The sequence below is a fragment of the Saccopteryx leptura genome, chromosome 5 (genome assembly GCF_036850995.1).
Source record: "Saccopteryx leptura isolate mSacLep1 chromosome 5, mSacLep1_pri_phased_curated, whole genome shotgun sequence".
Taxonomy (NCBI): domain Eukaryota; kingdom Metazoa; phylum Chordata; class Mammalia; order Chiroptera; family Emballonuridae; genus Saccopteryx; species Saccopteryx leptura.
Window position 1 is genome coordinate 21,218,931 of NC_089507.1, and position 19,410 is coordinate 21,238,340.

Below are 19,410 nucleotides of genomic sequence, written 5' to 3' on the forward strand. Positions count from 1 at the left end.
GAGCCTCGCTGGCAGGAACCCGGTGCAGACCAGTGGGAGACACTGCCTGTGACTGACCTCAGCAACCTTCTTGGAGCTATAAGCAATTCAGACTTTGTGGCTGCATCTGCTAGGTCCAGGTATACATGGCAATTACCCAGCTGCACTCTTAGGCTGACTTTTACCAAATCTGAACCTGGGGGAAGGTTCGTTTAAAAGGCCAAGTTTCCTTGAGTCCTGCTTTCTGCAGCCTTTGTCTGCTGGCTGCTTGCTGGGTGAGGCCTCTGAAGTAACCTCTGGTACAGCCTAGCGCCTGCAGTAATTCAGGGATTAGGGAGGGTGGGGGTGTGGCTCTGCCCCTTGGTCCCAGGTGTCAGTCTGTCCAGACTTTTTTCACAGACTTCAGTAGAGTGTGGCCCCAGGAGTCCAGTGGGTGTGGCCTCTGAGACTCAGAGGTGTGATCTGCCGGCTCTCTGGACAAATTCAGCTGAGTCTCCTGTGAGGCAGAATGACCAGTCTTAGAGTTGGGAGCGTGTGGGGAAGAGTTTCAGCCTCACCACCAGAAAACTGGCTCACTGATGCGCCTCTGCTTCCTGGCCTTGCAGCATGACCCAGTCGCCATGACTGGAGCAGAAGCGACTCCTCAGGGCAGAGCAGTTGCTTATCTCCAGGCTGATGCTGTACAGAGGGGACACTCCACCCAAGAAAGATGGCTACTGCAGTACTGGAGAATGACTCAGCCCAGGGGTTCTGGTGGCCGGCCCCCACAGTGTCTCTCCCTGGGCCTCCAACTTTACACTCTCCTCCCATAACTCCAGTCTTCTCAGCTCTCCCTCCACTGGAGCCCCGGGGAAGTGTCTGTGAATGAGGTGTTCTGCGCAGGCCCTTTAAGACGGAGTCTCTGTATCAGAAAGCTCATTCTCTTTCTCACAAACGGAAGCCTAGCTCTTTTCACCTCCAAACGCTGTGTGGGCACCTCTTCCAGGCTCTGGGGCTCTAGGCTGGGGCTGCGGGCCTGGGGCTGAGCACCCACACCTCTCAGGGCGACCCTCCCTGCACTGAGAGTCCCTCCCGGCTGCCCTTCACTCCCGGGGGTGGGGCAGCCCTTTCTGTGTCTCTGTCCTTCCTACCAGTCTCGGTGTGGCTTCTTCTGTGATCCTTGGTTATAGATTCCTCTTAGTTTAGTCCACAGTTGGTTTTTCCAGATGATTGTTTTTTAAATTAAGTTGTAATCCAATTTGGTCCTGGGAGGTGACAGTTGAAATGTCCTCCTACTCCGTCACCATCTTGGAATTCTCAGATTTATTTTATTCTTTAAGGGAAAATATCTGATATTCAGCAATAGCATTAAGAAATATGTGTGAATAATAAAATGTTTGTCATGATTGTATAAGTTAGGCAACATGTGCTGCATGGCAGCTAGATATTTTTCAACATGATTGTTATATATTTGGCATAATTTTACCTACTTCTTATGTTCATGAAGTAGGTAACACAAGTTTGGCTTTCCACGCCTTCACCAGAGCACTGCTGTTTGCTCAGCTCTGACACCCTGAGCAGTTTCTCACAGTAGTTTTTATAAAGGAAGTTTACAATCAGAATATGTTTGATTTCATAGAGAACCAGGAATGATTCACCCTGTGGAGCGAGGCACATTCACATGAGACTGGTTTGTAGCCAGCTGTTTCCAGGAGCCTTTACCACCAGTCAACTGCGTTATCCTATAGAGTTTCCTCTTTACAGAAATAGCCTGCTTTTAGAGCACATATAAAGAGGAGGGTTTGGACTACAAAAAAGTGATGAGAAAACAAAATTGAAAAAGAATTAAATACTTCTAAAACATAATAGATTAGGAAATCATTACAACTATTATCACATTTTCCAGGAAAAACTGGAGTTTAGAAAAATGAAGTGTTTGCCTATATTAACCCAAATAATAAGTTGCTGGAAGATATTTGGATATCCATTCATTTAACTAATATTTCTTGAGCACATTCATTATGTCAGATACCATCAACAAAGCCCACATTTTTAACCACCTTATTATAATGACCTCCTAAATCCAATAAAAAGAACACAAAGATGAGAAGTGATGAAAAACACATTTTAATATTATTTTTTTAAAAGCAACATTTTTATATTTAAAGGTAAACAGAAGCACCAATATAAAATTTTAAAAAAACAATAGCTTTATATATTTTTTCTGATATATAAAATAAATAATTTACTTGTTCATAATCACTATTTACTACAGATCCAGTTTCAATCTCATTTGAAATATAAACAAAAAATACATATAGAATAAGAAATGCTACTAAGACTTTCTTTTTTTATTTAGAAATTAAATTTAATGAACATTGGTATTTTAAAAGAACCAGAGACACAATGTTTCAATTATCCTGAGAAAATTTTTTAGATAATTATTTTAGACTTGAATCATTCTAAGTATAATATGGTGGTGAAATGAATGCAAATCTATTTTATTAATAAATTTAATTTGCTGTCAAATATATAAAACTAATATAAAACATTTTGCTCATAACAATGCTATATATTAAAAATATTTCAAAAACATTTACAAAGATGAATAATAGCTTTTTCATTTTTATAATTAGTTCTAAGGCTGCTATAAGTCTTTAGTCATTTAATACCCAAAATCTATTTAACATAATTTATATACTTGCATATGTAATTATTTTGATTGTAATCGATTTTATGAATAATGTATTCCATTCACAGCACACATAATTTTGATTTACTTTCAATATTTATTTTAAAAATATATATGATTTTTATTTTTGTCTGATTTCTGAAAGTTGTATATTAAATATTCACAGAATTTGTTTGCTATTTAAATACTACTTGACTTATTCCTATTTAAATATCAGTCTTTAAAGCATTCACATTGAAGGTATCATTAATCATCAAAAACCTATTAAAAATGAGAAACTTTAGTTAAAGTTAGTTTTTATCATAATTTCACTCTAGCAAAACAGATGAATGCATCTTTTAAAAATGTAAGCAGTTTGCTCATTCTAAAGACCCGTGCAGCTTAGATTCCTCTTTTGTATTTTTATTTGATTTACAGTTCTTTATTTTTGTCTCTTTGTTCACCCCCATTCCTTTAGCATTAGCTTTAAATCATTCATAGTAATCCATTTTTGGCAATACTTTTCAAATGGACTTGAAAATCCCTCAATAATTAAAGGGCAAAATAAAAATCCTGACTATGGACATTTTTAAGTCAATAGTCTTAGAATGAACTAAGAATCTGGGATTTATTTCACTATTTTTTCTTGCACTTCTCTAAGATTTTTCCAAAAAAGCAAATTGTTCTTTGGGGACTGTCTGAATATTCTTGCCCTGCTTTACTCACTCTCTCATTCCCTCTCCCTTCTGTGTTTTTATAACCCAGAAATTATTTGGAAAAATGATCCAAATGAGATTACAAAAATAATAAATCTAATTTTTTATTGTTTCAGCAAATAAGCATTAGTATCCACTGTAACCTGGCTACAAATGATAAGTGACATGTGGTTTTTATTATCAAAAAGCATAGGATATATCAAAAATTTTCTAGCCTGGTAAGAGCTAAAACGGGGTGAGTTATGCAGTAGTACTCTGGGCCTAAGGAAGGAGTTTCCACTCTAGTCCAATTGGGTTATTAGGAAAATCTCCCTAAAGACAATGATATTTAAAACCAGTGCTAAAGGGTGATTGAAATTGAAGTGTGAGGATAAAAAAAAAAAAAAAAAAAAAAAGGAATTCTAGGCAATGTGTTACTAAATTAAAGGGGTCTGTTTGTTTGTGTGCATCAAAGCCCAATAAAACATGAATAGAAGATTGCAGAAAACAGTAGGTTTATTTAAGAAAATGGCACCAAGCCCAGAGACACAGGTAAGCAGTGCTCTAAATCTTGGCTCCTCAATAACTCCTGAGTACAGATCATACACGTGAAAAATCAATTAATTATGGTGACAGAGGAGTTGAGGTCATGGGCTCTACTGACCGGTTGGGGCCAAGGTAGGAAGTAGTTGATCATTATATCAGATACTGGTGTCAGCCATGGCATCATTCTGTCTGTTTCATGAGGGAGGGTATGCAGTGGGCTCCTTCTACTTCCATGGGCCTGGGGCTGAAACACAACAAAGGTCAAGATGTTATCTTCTGTTTGACAGAAACACTGTTCCCTTGATCGTTAGACCTAAGGTTTTTTCTTAAGACAGTTTGATGCTGACCAAAAGCTGATGTCTTAAGGACATAATGGTTAAGGGAGGGAATGTGCAATATGTCATGACACTATTAGACTGGACAAAACGAGCATGAATTATTGGAGAAGTCATATTTTAAAAAAATGCCGTTTCTGCACAGTTACCAAAGATCAAACCACGGGCCCAGGTTCAGAGGTAGAAAAGAACATACTCATGTCAGGGAAGGATGAGTCATTTTCAGCAGTCGTGTAATCTTCGATTATGGCTGAGGGGTCAAGGGTAGGTTTAGAGAGTGGGAGTTCTTATGAACTTTGGAGAGGTAAGCATCATGAAGGGTCTCCTTTATGAAATAAGTTAATGTGTATATAAATCCTAGAGTGATACCTGCTATAAAAAAATCACTGAATAGATCTTAGGTATAATGATGCATAGTAGTATTGCTCTGTTGTGATTATTACTATTATCATCACCTACTGTTATGAACTGACCTTACCCAGATTCATGTGTTAAAAGCCTATGCCTTAAAGTATTAGGAGGTGGGGCCTTTTGGAGGTGATTAGGTTGAGAGAATGAAGCCCTCATGATTGGAATTAGTGCCCTTATGAAAGAGGCCCCAGAGAGCTCCTCAGGCCCTTCCACCTTGTGAGGACACAGAGTGAAGATGACCATCTCTGTTCCGGGAAATGGGCTCTCACAAGATACTCAATCTGCCAAAGAATGGATCTTGGACTTTCCAGCCTCCAGAACTATAAGAAATAAAATGTTGTTCTTTCTAAGACACCCAGTTTATGGTATTCTGTTATAGACATTCAAATGGACTCAGACTCCTCCCCATTAGAAGAGACTGAGTAGAAGGAATGTCTGTAATTTGGTAACTCATACTTAGGTGTATATAATTCAAGACATAATAGAAAAGTCTATTAATATTAATTGAGGCAGATGAATAAAAATAAAGATATAATGTGGCCTTATTAGGAAGAGTTGATAATGTGGCCTTCTTAAAACTATCTTTTTACATTGGTACACTTTAGCAAACTTATGGTTGATGGGTTTATTTCACTATTTTGGGGGAAAAAACTACAGTTACTTCATAAGAGAAATTGAGTTCAAAAGGGGTGATTTAATTTGATATTGCAACCACCAGGTGTTTAATTTACTCACACCTCATTATAAAACATTTTCCCATCACGGGATCCACCGTTCCTTCAGGTTCAATCGTGTTTCCCGACAGGGATTATTTTTTCAGTGCCTCTCTCTCACTGCTCTCACATCAGACATAGAGAACATGATGGGACAAACCTCATTTTTGTTTAAATGTTAATGTGCTCTGTTTATCTGCTAAGTACTACTTACATGATGAATGGTCCTAGCTTAATATTGTGCACATGTGCACTTTGACAAACTAGATTTCATAGGCATTTAGAACAGAACAAAACAAAGCAAGATACATACATAGGCTTTGAAAAACAATGGGTGCTTGGCATCTGCCTCAGTTTTTGGAAAACAACGAAACAGTCAGATCTTACTAACAAAATCAGAATGAAAATATCTCCAGACTGCCTAAAATAAATGCAAATATCCCTATCATCTTTCAGAACACATGCCTCATGTTGAAACAAAATATACTTGTGCATTGCCAGCTAGTAGCAATTATTTCCTATATACAATGAGGCATACAAGGCCACCTGTATCCAGAAGAAAATATAAAAATCTTCAGGGAAAAAATAAATTCCCAAGTATTATGTTTAGTTCTGTCTACCTGTGGTAGTGACTGATTTGATAAATCATCACTTTCATATTCTTGATCAATAATTTACTAACACTTTTAAAAACACATTTTATTGAGCAATTACTATATACCCTGTATCATGTTTCGTATCAAAAGTGTAACACTTTCATTTACAACAATCCTATCTGTTGTATACTGTTATTATCCTTGTTTCCTAAACAAGAGAATTAGATCTGCTCAGGATAGACAGATGGTAAAAGAATGGTGGTGAGTGATTTTCTACATACAAGGTCTTTGTTTCTTCCCAATGCACATTCTTTACTATACACAAGAGATTCTTTTCAATCAAATGCAAATATCTATGCCACCATGGCTTCAAAACAAGTCCCCTGCCTCTTCCCTTCCCACAAGAATGTTAGCTTCTTCCTACGCAGAAATGCTGGAGGCGAGCTCCCTTCTTCAATGAGGCAGGTGCTCTTTCTAGGTTGTCAGTTTAACTTATTTTCCTAGTTTGGGTCTTGAAAGGAACCTCCATAAAACTTCAGCCCTCCTGGGCCATCAACTCCTAAGTTTTCAGTATCCAGTGCAAGATTTATTTTACTTTCTGCCAATCCTGAGCCCCAAATTATCAGTTTCATATGACTGTTGCTATGCAGTTAAAATGACACCAAGTTCATCTTAGAATGTGTAACCCTGAGGTTATCAGGCCACTGGATTTAAGGTATTACTTGTGAAAAGTAATAGATATAAATAAGTTATAGGTATAACAAGGTAACATCTGAGATAACCACATAAAGCTCACAGAGCTATACAAGAGCTGATATGTTCTAATTTGTAATGTCGCTAAACCAATGCTGAATGCCAGTCTTTTGTATCACTTGCTACTTAATTTAGCTCAGTCATGGTCTAACTTATTCCAAGGTCTTAGCTTGCCTGTTCCCAGCTTCCAGGCCACACACTGTGTTTATTTGGAAGAGAGATGAACAGAGGAAAGAGGTACAAGCAGAACAACCCAGCCCTAATGACCACTTGACCAGTGGTGCAGTTTCACAAATGAAACACGAAGAGTCTTTGTTTGGTTTTTCTGAAACCCCACTGTAACAAATAAATCTTTCCTCAACCACAGAGAAGAACAACATGCCACCATTATATAACTTCACAGAGATCCACATGACACATCTCCTGGTTTGAATTCATTCCTGTATTTCACTTTGAATCTTGTGTAAGTGCTAGAAGCTTCACCAGCACCCCAAACCACCCGATGACCTACTTGACCTTGAGTTGTATTGGGCTCCCTGCTAGCACCCACAGATTGTATAGCTTTGTCAGACAAAGAAAAGAGCTAAAGAAGTAGAAAAGAAGCAGCATTCATTACTTCCTGTTACATTTCATGCCTTGGACTAGGATCTTTCTTACACAATATTATTTTTTTAAAATAATTATTTCCTATAATTTGAAGAGACAAATTATAAGAAATTTGCCCATGTCCTTCCCACTGTCACCTAAATAACAGTGATAAGGCTTAAAATCATATCTTCTAACTTTATTTATTTATTTATTTATTGTATTTTTCTGAAGTTGGAAACAGGGAGGTAGTCAAACAGACTCCCGCATGCGCCTGACTGGGATCCACCCAGCATGCCCACCAGGGGGCGATGCTCTGCCCATCTGGGGCCTCGCTCTGTTGCAACCAGAGCCATTCTAGTGCCTGAGGCAGAGGCCACAAAGCCATCCTCAGTGCCTGGGCCATCTTTGCTCCAATGGAGCCTTGGCTGAGGGAGGGGAAGAAAGAGACAGAGAGGAAGGAGAGGGGGAGGGGTGGAGAAGCAGATGGGCATTTCTCCTATGTGCCCTGGCTGGGAATCGAACCCAGGACTCCTGCATGCCAGGCCAACGCTCTACCACTGAGCCAACCGGCCAGGGCCTCTAACTTTAATTTTAGATTCTTTATTTCACTATCTCTTTACAACAGGATGTTTGTTAAAAAAAAAAAAAAAAAAAAAAAAAACAACTCTGGAATTTTGTTCAAGTGTCCTTTATGCAATAAACATTAGATGTAATTTTTTTGTTTGTTTTCAGGAGTAAATGCCACATATATTAGTTAACTAGCTGCAAAATAATTTTATTGCAAACTCAAAAATGATGCACTTTAAAAAATGACCAGAAAAGACATACATTACCTCACATTTTCTGTATTTAGGCATCTGGGCATGGCCTACTTGGGTCTTTCTCAAGGTTACAATCAAGGTATTGACCAGGGCTGCGTTTTCATCCGGGTCTTCCCCAAGGAAGGACCTGCTTCCAAATTCACGTAGCAGCATGAATGTTGGCAGCATTCAGTTCCTCATAGGTTGCCAGACTGAGAAACCTCAGGTTCTCGCTGGCTGTCAGCCTGAGGCAGCCCTCAGCCACTTGTCACAAAGCCCACTCTATTTGAGAGTTCATGACATGAGAGTTTGCTTCTTTAAAGCTAGCAGAAGAGAGAGTCCCCTAATAAAATAGACTTTACAATGCTTTTTATTAACTGTTATTCTTCTTCTTTGAATTTATTGGAGTGATGTTGGTAAATAAAATTATATAGGTTTGATGTGCGTAGTCTGTAGTCATCCTCTGCAATATTGTATTTTGTGTTTACCAAACTAAGTCAAATCTCCGTCCATCACCATTTATCCCCCTTTACCCTCTTCTACCTCCCTCACCACCTCATAATCCAGTAAAGATAATTGATCATGTAAGTCCCATCACCTTTGTCATATGCTGCTGATTAGAAATAAATCGCAGGTCCCACCCATATTGAAGGGGTAGAACTCACAAGAGAATGAATACAGGGAGGTGAGTGAGGATCAAGAAGACCAGCCCTAGAGTCAGTCTGCCGCACCACCTATCAATGCGTCCTTCTCACTTATAAAATAGGAATATTAATTCTATTAGTATTCATGGCTGTATTATCAAAGTTCTACACACTGGAAACTCACAGTTCATGATTGCTTCTCAGGTCTGAAAACTGTAAGTCCAAGATCAATGTTGCTTGTAGGATTGGCTTCTGAGGGCTGTGAGAGAGACTCTGTTCCATGCATCTCCTTTATCTCCTGGTGGGTTGCTTGCAACCTTTGGCATTTCTTGGCTTGCAAGAATATCACTGCCTTCATTTTCACACAGTGTTTTCCCTGTGATCCTATTTGTCTAAAATGTAAAACTTTTTTATAAGAACCCCAATTATATTGGGTTAGGAGCCACCCCAATCACCTCATTTTAATTTGATTTTCTCTGAAAGGATGCTATCTCCACATAGCGCACATTCTGAGTTACTGAGGGTAGGACTTCAAACAAGTGAGTTTTGGGGGGACACAATTCAACTAACACTAATGGTACTCCTCATCAGTCTGGGTGGAAGAATTAGAAATTTAGGCTAACGGTTAGTTCGTAGCCTCTCTTATGGTAACCTCTCAATAACTGGGATTTTAATTAGAATTGATTAATTTGGTTTTTCTATTTTGAGACAAGACTCCTCATTTTCCAAAGACCACAAAAAAAAATAATGTCATATTTATTGATCATTACTGACTTCCAAAATATGGTTTGTGTTCCATTAACTTAAAGATAACTTCCCTGAGTTTTATACCTTTTGAACATGTTTCCCTCTAATAACTAAGCACATTTTTGAAGAAAGTGCAATTATTCATTTAAATCAAACTCATTAAATAATACTGAGTGTCGCCTGACTCGGCAGTGGCTCAGTGGATAGAGCATGGACTGGGATGCTGAGGATCCAGGTTTGAAACACTGAGGTCATTGACTTGAGCACGGGTTTATCCAGCTTGAGCACGGGCTCACCGGCTTGAGCATGGGATCATAAACATGACCCCATGGTCGCTGGCTTGAGTTCAAAGGTTGCTGTTTGAAGCCCAAGATCGCTGGCTTACGTCCAAGGTCACTTGAGCACGGGGTCACTCGCTATGCTGTAGCCCCCCCCCCCACTCCCGGTCAAGGCACATATCAGTAAGCAATCAATGAACAACTAAGGTGCTACAACAAAGAATTGATGCTTCTCATCTCTCTCCCTATCTGTCTTTCCCTGTCTGTCCCTCTCTCTGACTCTCTCTCTTTAAAAAAAAATAAAAAAAGGATACTGAGTGTCCATTATGTGCTAGGCAATCATTCACTTATTCAAACAAGTTAACATTTAAAAGCAAAGAAACAGAATAATTATTTGTCTAGCCTAAGGTAACAGGCTAAGGTCAGATAATGAGTAAAAGGAAAATCCTTCAGTATCAAGTGCTAGACCTGGGGGCAAAGCTCTCAGGTGAGAGTTAAAGGTGATCAATATGTTGACAGAACTACAGACCACCTCCTTATAATACTGACTGAGAAGTGTTCTTCCTACAACCGCATACTCACCCCCTCAGATAAAGAAGAGGGTCCAGAGGGAGAAAGAGTTTGCCTTTGAAAGAATGCAATGTTCCTGAATATTGGAGGAAGAGAGAAATTTCTTCTCTTCCTAGAGCCAAGAGTATCCACATGAAGAAAGAACAGAGGTTACTGTCTTAATCTGCGTGGGCTGCCAAAACTCAATATCTTAGATGGGTTGGCTTTACAACAGAAATTGATTTTCTCCCAGTTCTAGAGGCTGCAAGTCTGAGATAAGGTAACCAGCCTAGTTGGGTTCAGGTGAAGGCTCTCTTCCTGGTTTACCTTTTAATTGTGTGCCCACATGGTCCTTCCCCATGGTGTGCATATGGGAAGAAGGAGAAAGCAAGCTCTCTGGTGTCTCCTCTTATAAGCACAAATTCCATCATGAGTACCACACCCTCATGACCTCACCTCACCCTAATTGCTTCCCAAAGGCCCCAACTCCAAACATGTAAATATTTTGGAGGGGTACATAATTATACAATTATAGTAATTAGTTTAGGGAAATGGGGGTTTCCACTAGGCAAGAACTGAACATCCCTGATGGTTTTGTTTGGTTCTTTCTAATTATTATCTCCTGCTGCTAGTTGTCCACACCACTAGTGAATGGCTCCCTTGTAAAAGAGTTTCTAGAAAAAATGTTACTGTGGTATGAAAAGAAAAATGCATAAGATAGTGCAAGTCTGAGCATTTTCTGACATACTCATTTCATCTGTGGAAAGTCCTATAGTCTGGCTTCTAAGCATGATAAAGTAGCATCTTCTTCCACTGTTCCCTTAGACACTATGCTGATTGCAAATATCAGCTGATAGGGCAACATCAATCCCTTTATTGGTGGAGGAGTGAAAGTTTTGACAATGGCAACTTTACTAGTCAATTACAGTTCCCACTTTTAACTTTGGACAGTAAAATGCCCCTAATCTCCTCAACAACCATGAGTGAAAGAAGGAATAGACCAATCTTCCCTTGGTACTACTGTACTTCTGCAACAGACGATCTTTCTCCCATATAGTCCAATTCTTATATCAATGGAAAAATAATTTAATAGCAAAGGACTTTTCTGCTGTCTGGTACCTCTCAGCAAGCCTATAGTGACATGACACCAAGAGCTGCTGATTTACCTGACAGAGTGGGATACTAAACAGCTTTTGTCCCCATATGTGACCTTAGTCATCAACCCATGGAATTAACAGTGGCAATTAGCACTACTCTGTAATATGAATTAGTGACAAGTATAGAAGAATGACCTTAAATTTTAGCAAGCATCACAATGACCTGAAGTGGCTTCTTTTTATTTAATTAATTGTGTTTACATAGATTCTAGGGTCACTCTGAATGCATCCCCCTCCCCCATATTTCCCTCAACATCTCCTTTGCCCCCCTCCCTACAGAACCTTCCCCCCTTCCCTTCAGGTTTATCCCATCCTATCATCCCCTTTCCCTCTGTCCTCTTTCCCTCTGGTCCCTTTGATCCCTCTTCTGTCTCCATTCCGTTCCTCAGTTCATATTGTTCCTTGGACTCCTCAAATGAGTGAGGTCATATGATATTTTTCTTTCTCTGCCTGGCTTGAAGGAAATATTACCTTTTGCAATAACATGGATGAAGTGGCTTCTTAATCCACAGATCTCTGGGCCCCAGCCCCACGGTTCTGATTTCGTAGGTTTGATATAGGACCTTACCTTTTGAACAGGTTCCTGAAAAATACTGCTGCTGGTCCTGGGACCACTCTAAGAACAACCCACCTAATCTAAACCCAAGGGCATGCTACAGTCTTTTACAAAATGATGAGTTTTTCTGTCCTGTTGGTTAATTACTACCCACAAAAGTTCAGATTTCATCAACTGTATTTACACTCAATAAAATTTGTGTACACGTCTTATGCATTTTTCTACTCCCCCACACAGCAGGTGGTTAAAATGCATGTGGGCTTCTTGACACTAGCAGCACAGGGTTTAAGGGTAATAAGCACAGAGTTCTGCTCTGCATTCCGTGCTCACTTGCTGCTAAAGCTGTGTATCTTTTATATTATGACAGTTCCTATCTTCAAAAGGAAAATGTAACGATCAGAATGTTAATAAACAAACTGATCTGTTCTATGTGAGATCAATTTTGCTTAATCATTTCTAGATTCATAGGATGCAGCTCTTTGTTTAAAAAATAATATGCCGATGAAATGTATTATTAGGTATCTACTTTATTTCTAAGATTAAAATGTATTCTAAATGATGTAAGGGTTTTTTTCCCCCTGGATATTCATATTCAGTGTTCTTCTTTTAAAATCTTACCTTAGTTTTATTGAATGAGCCACCATTAAGTATTTTTCTTTTTACATACCGCAAGGAAATCCTGAACTTAAAGGAAAGGCTATCAGAACTCTCACTGCAGCAGTAGTGGCTACGGGGCTCTGTTATCAAGTGTGTTAATTATTTATTCACACCTGGTTCACCACTGATTAACAAAACCTATTAAAGCCTTCCCTTGAAGACCTCGCTGTTGACATATATTTGCAGCTGTTGTTGATTTTTTTCCAAATTAGCACATTATGTGTTTGGAAAACAGACAGAAAACAGCTGCAATGTCTGAATGCATTTATTATGTACTCTTCTCAAAATGCTATTTAGGTTTACGAGTAATGAAGTCAGAGGAAAATGCACTGTCAACTCTGCACTTCTGGTACTTACGGGTCTACAAGAAACGGAATGCTAAAGGAATCATATGAAAACTTCAGCCTTCAGTTCGGAAATGAATTTCACAGATTTCAGAAGCCGACTGTTTGTTAATATGCATATGATCGAGTGTCACTCTATAGCCGTTTTCTTTTCAGGTCAGGAAGGTCGGGAAAAGAGGTTAACATAATTAAAAATGCAGATGGCTTTAGATGGATTTAAGTGTTTATTAAAATAGCATTACCGTGGCTTTCATATCATGCTATGCTGAATGCTTTATTGGTTTTATAGCCTCTCCTAAAGCCATCTAGCTCCAGGTTGTAGTGATAAAATATTATCTTTAAAGGCTGGGTTAATAACTAAAAAAAGGTTTTTTTTTATATATTTTTAAGATCTTTATAGTTGCTGCAGTAAAGCAGCATCAAGCAACTTATTTACCTGAAGTAAATTATCTGGTATCTAGCTGTGTTTAGAAATTATTCCATATCCAAAGTGCTGGCGCCCACCTAGACACAGGATAGCTTTTGGAAAGTCAAGGGATTCTCCATCTCCAAATACTGCGAGGAGACATTCCTCTTGTAGGGAAAGGAAATAGAACAATGAGAGAAGTAGTCTCACTATTAAATCACATTTCCAATTGCATCTGCTTTCTCTCCTTTACCCCAATACTCTAAAATCACGGAGAACTGATTATTCTTGCTGATCTTTTCTCTATCACAAGTCACATTTTCCAGTAGAGAAGCGATGGCACGGAGCACTGACTGTGTAACAGATGGGAATTCTTCTGTTATCACTGCAAGCCTTGACAGTCCTACTTTCTTCCAGTTCCTAATTCCATGAAGTTGCATAAAGCTTTCTCAAATTTTAAGACAAGAAATATGCACATTCATCTTTATCAGAGACAGGTGTTGTCTAATTAGCATCCTCTGTTTAGTTCATCATTCTTGTCATAGATATGCTTACTAGATCAGACATACACATCTGTCTATGTTATTAATTAGACTGAAAAACACCAGACTGTAGTGAAATACCACTGACATCATGTAAGGCTGCAACCTTTGTGCACGCTCTCTCCCTAACCTGAAGTGAAGCGTGATTCTGCACCTAAGTGACATTTGGTGGTGGTGTTGCATGCAGGCAAGATAAACAGATTCTGACTATCTTAAGCAAAAGAGGACTATACTGGAAAAGTAGACTAGAAAAATAGAATTAAAAAAGTAGACTATATACTAGAAAAAGTAGACAGGAAAAATCAAAGCATTCTGGAGGGGCAAGCAGGAAAAAGCACATAACTACACACCACCAACACAAAGGCATTTACTCCATCTCTGTCTAATTGTGCCATTAAAAAAATCTAGGTAGGGACATTTGATAGACAGAGTCATTTGCCACTGCACTTCATGCCTGTTGGCATGGAGATAATAATCTGTACTTTGGGAAGTAGGACGTTTATCCTTGCCAAGAAATACACAATTGAGAATTCCCTGAACATTAAGAAGGGTTATGTATTTATAGACAAAAGAATGACAAATGCACTCAACATTTTTCAAGACCCGACTTAGCCTCAACTCCCAAAGAAGACCTTTCCTAAACAGTTCGACATGATCATTTTTATTTTTTTCCTCTGACAACTAACCTCAGGGTAATTTAGAGTTGGTATCATTCAGTTTTTCACTTAAGCCTATTTTAAAATGTTTTCACATTTTATAGATTTCTTTTCAACAAGATTGTTAGTTCCTTGAGAACAGAGCACATGCTTTAAATTTTTATATTTTATCACATGAATCACACCCCAAATACAAACAGTAGACTGACTGATGACTAAGTCAAGATTGAGCCTAAATGAATATTTACCTCGCATGATATCAATGAGACAATATGCAAATAAAATTGTCTTAAAATAACACTGCTATAGCAGCATACCTATTTTTTTTAAATCTCCTATGACACTCCTTCACAATGATTACATTGGCATAAATGACTTGTTTTGCGACACGCTAAGTATATAATAAGTTAATATATATGTATTAGTGTGTGTGTGTGTGTATATATATATATATATATATATATATATACACACACTATCCCTGTATTCTTTAGCAAATTCTATGAAATTATATGTTAAGCAGCTTTTGAAATGGTTCCCAGTGATCTTGCCTCCTGGTATTTATGCTCTTGTGCAATCCCCTCCTCCAGGCTTGCTTCTAATGAATAGACTATGACAAAAAAAAGAGTGGAATGTCATTTCTGAAATTAGATTAAGAAGGACACTGTCTTCTGTCTTGTTTCTCACCCTTCTCTGTCTTTTGCTCTTGTGTCTTCCTCATTTGCTTGTTCTGATGCACCACGCTGCTGTACTTTGAGCTGCCCAATGGCGATCCAAGTGGCAAGGAACAAAGTTATTGTAGCCTATCACCAACAGACAGTAAAAAATTAAAACATCCAGTTACAGCAGTTCATGAGGTATTGAATCCTGCCACCTACTGAGTGAATTGGGAAGTGGATCTTTCTCTAGCTGAGCCTTGAAATGACCACTGCTTTAGGTAGTATGGACATTTTAGCAATAATAATTCTTTCAATTCATGAGCATAGACTATCTTTCCATTTATTTGCATCTTTGTCAATTTCTTTCATCATTGTCTTATATATAGTTTTCAGTATGTAGATCTTTCACTTTCTTGAATAAATGTATTCCTAAATATTATATTTTATGGTTTTGATGCTATTGTAAGTAGGATTGTTATTTCTTTTTCAGATAATTAATTTTTAGTGTATAGTAATGCTAGTGATTTTTGTATGCTGATTTTGTATACTGTAACATTATTGAATTTGTTAATTAAACCTAACAGGTTTTTGGTGAAGTCTTTAGGATTTTCTAAAATTCTGTCATCTGCAGATTTAGTTCTATTTATTCCTTTGTGAATTTAATACCTTTTATTGGTTTATTTATTTTGCCCTATTGTTATGGTTAGGAGTTCTGGTACTATACAGAATAGGAGTGGTGAGAGTAGGCACTCTGGTCTTTTTCCTGATCTTAGAGAAAAGCTTTTAGCCTTTTACCATGTAGTATAATAGTAGCCGTGGACTTGCCACATGTGTGTGGCCTTTATTATATTGAGGTACACTTATTCTATATCCTTCATGAGAATATTTATCATGGATAATGTTGAATTCTATAAAACACTGTTTTAGCATCTATTGAAATAATCATGTGATTTTTATCTTTCATTCTTTTAATTCTATATCAACTTATTAATTGGCAGATGTTGAGCCATCCTTGTATCTCAGGGCTAAAGTCCATTTGATTATAATATGCGAGGACCCAAGTAAATGGACAAGAGTGGGTAACAGGGGGTGAGGTGGGGGTGTGTGGAGGGGGCGAGGAAGGAGAGAGAGGGGGTGAGGGGAAGGGAAGGGGACAAAGAAAACCAGATAGAAGGTGATGGAAGACAATTTGACTTTGGGTGAAGGGTATGCAGCATAATCAAATGTCAAAATCTGGAGATGTTTTCTCGGAACATATGTACCCTGATTTATCAATGTCACTGCATTAAAATTAATAAAAATAAGAAAATAAAAAATATATAAATGAAGTGAGAGACAGTACACCTGATACCACAGAAACACAAACAATTCTAAGAGATTACTATGAACAACTATATGCATGCAAATATACAAACAACCTAAAAAAATTGATGAATTTCTAAAAACATACAGACTACCAAACTGATCATGAAGAAACAGAAAATCTGAACATAACAAGTATAGAGATTGAATTAGTAATCAAAAACTTCTCAGAAAAAAAAAAATGCCTGGGACCAGAAGGCTTTACTGGTGAATTTTGACAAATATATTTTTTTTAATTATGCAATTTTTCTCAAATTTTTCCAAAAAAATTAAAGAAAAGTGACACTCCTGAACTTATTTTATGAGCTCAGCATTGCCCTGATACCAAAGCCAGATAAAAAAAAACGACAAGAAAAAAACTATTATGTTAATATCATCTCAATAAAATTCTATTAAAAAAAGAAAATACAGACCAATATCTTCAATGAACATAGAGTTTTAATTTCTAAAAAAAATGCTAGCAAATCAAATTTAACTGCACATTAAAAGGATCGTACATCATGATCAGCTAATTTTTATTATGCAATTCTTGATTTCTGCATTATTAACTCTTGTAATAAGACTAGTTGTTTTTTTTTTCTGTGATTCATTTTATGCTGGTAAACTTCAGTTAAATATATCTTGTAAAAACAGGTGTGTTTAAATATTTTTTTCTAAATTGTGTACACATGCACTGTCTTAGCCTGAGTTCCTTAAAATATGGAGGATGAAATACGTGAGTTAAAATTAGTGGAGCAGAGAGGGATGAGAAGCATTGCCTGGCTTTCTATGAGCCTTTAAGCAACACAGCAGCAAATCAATGGCAGATGTGCCCATGCAGCCAAGTGGTACCTATCCAGATGTGCTAAATGGGGAGATCATGTCTGAGAGCAATCTTTAGGAGGGCTATATCTACCTAGCTTTTTCTTGTTCACTGTTTCTATCAATAGAACTTCTCCTCACAGTAGGCTAACTCCACTGCATTTCTGGCTAAGAAGCTTTTCGAAGCCCAGATACACATTTCTTGGCCTTGGTGGAGGGCACAACTCTGGGATTAGGGTGGGCTATCCTTCGTGGTGGAACTTCACAGTTTGGAGCAAAGTTACTTATTCAGCAAGCCAGGGTGTAAAGGTAATATCAGAGGCAATGTTAGAGAAATCCAATAAAGTATTTACATGTAGTATAGCATTTTTGTAAATCAGGACTCTTTGAAATGTAGTAAAGCAGTGAATTTCGGTGTGTATATGATTCAGCATCACCTGTGAATTTTTGTTAAATCCCACATAACTGCACTAAGTGATTCTGATACATTAGGGTAATTTGCAATTAAAAAAAATAGTCAAGGTGGTTTTAGGTTATAATTATCATTTAATTTACTTGTTTGAAAAGAACAGATTTTTTTATCAGTATTTTCTAAAGAAAGGACACCTTTATATCAGATGTGTTTTTCCCCCAAATATTTTTGTGACTTTTTTAGCTTTTTAGTAAAAATATAATTCTAATAAATATTAAAATTAAATAAACTGTACATATCTATTTTTTACCCAACATACATATACACATACACACAGCAACATATATAAAGCTACACTATGTTATGTAGATACAAAAAGTTATTATTCCATTATATAAGAAACATTTGTAAAACCAGGACCACAGAATATTTGTAAAGTAACTGGTGACTTTCCGTAGCTCCATACAAGAAACATTCTACTCCATTCAATAAACAACCTTCTCATTCTAAAAAAAAAAACCAAAACCGTGTTTTGATTTCTTTTGTTTTAATTTTAGCTTGTAAAGTGTGCACTGAGTATTTTTTTCTTTTTTTAAAAAAGCACATTTTTGTTCCGTTTTAAAATAAATATGTCATTGAATTTGATTACTTTTGTATAGAAGAGCTGTCATTTTTACTTCAAGTCATCATTTCAAATCTCAATCTTTTGTGGAAAATAAATAGTTTTTGTCTTAAAATCACACATAAATCTACCCACAGCAAAACAATAAAGATAAAAGGCATTCTGATATTTTTAAGCAAGAACATCAACTTTATAGAAAAACTTAACTGGCTGCAAATATTGAGTCAGGTTCTTCAACGTTCAACAGAATATGATTGCAGATCATTTTAGCTCCATGTCAGCTCTTTCATGAAGGATTTCCTTCTTAAATAAACTCTTGAGAAAATAAGAAAGGGTACACTTCTGGTTGTTGAAAAATCTTAAGTTTTGATCAGTAAATGAGCCATTGCTTTACATGCCTCTAGTGTCACACAGTTTTTATGTTTTGAGCTCTTTTGCAATTTGTAGAAATATTTTAATAGATTTGCAGCATATAATTCAGTATCATAAACCGTATATATTTAAAAAATAGCAACTGATGAAAATGATGATGATAATGATAATGAGGATGTGTTCATCATTTTAGTAGCTTTTACATGCACATTTTGAGAAATTCTTAGCAAATAATGTGTTTTGTGTTGTTTTTCTTTTTAATAAGAGCCTTTCACTATTTGCACAATTTGCATAGGCTTTGAGTCATCTACATATCTAATGTTGCATTTGTCTTCCAGAATTTCAGTTTCTATACCTACATAGAAGAGCTTGGCATCATTATTTTCCTATTTTAGATCTTTATCTTTAAGATTTCAGTGTAAAATAAGAAGCATTTGATGATTTTGAATCTACAAATACACAGGATTCTGTTAGCGATTGTGAATTCTTTGTGCCATCTCCATTTGGTAAAAGCCAATCTGCTCTTTCATTAAAGAGAAAAAAAATCACCCTTTATGAGTGTAAAATATTATTACATAGA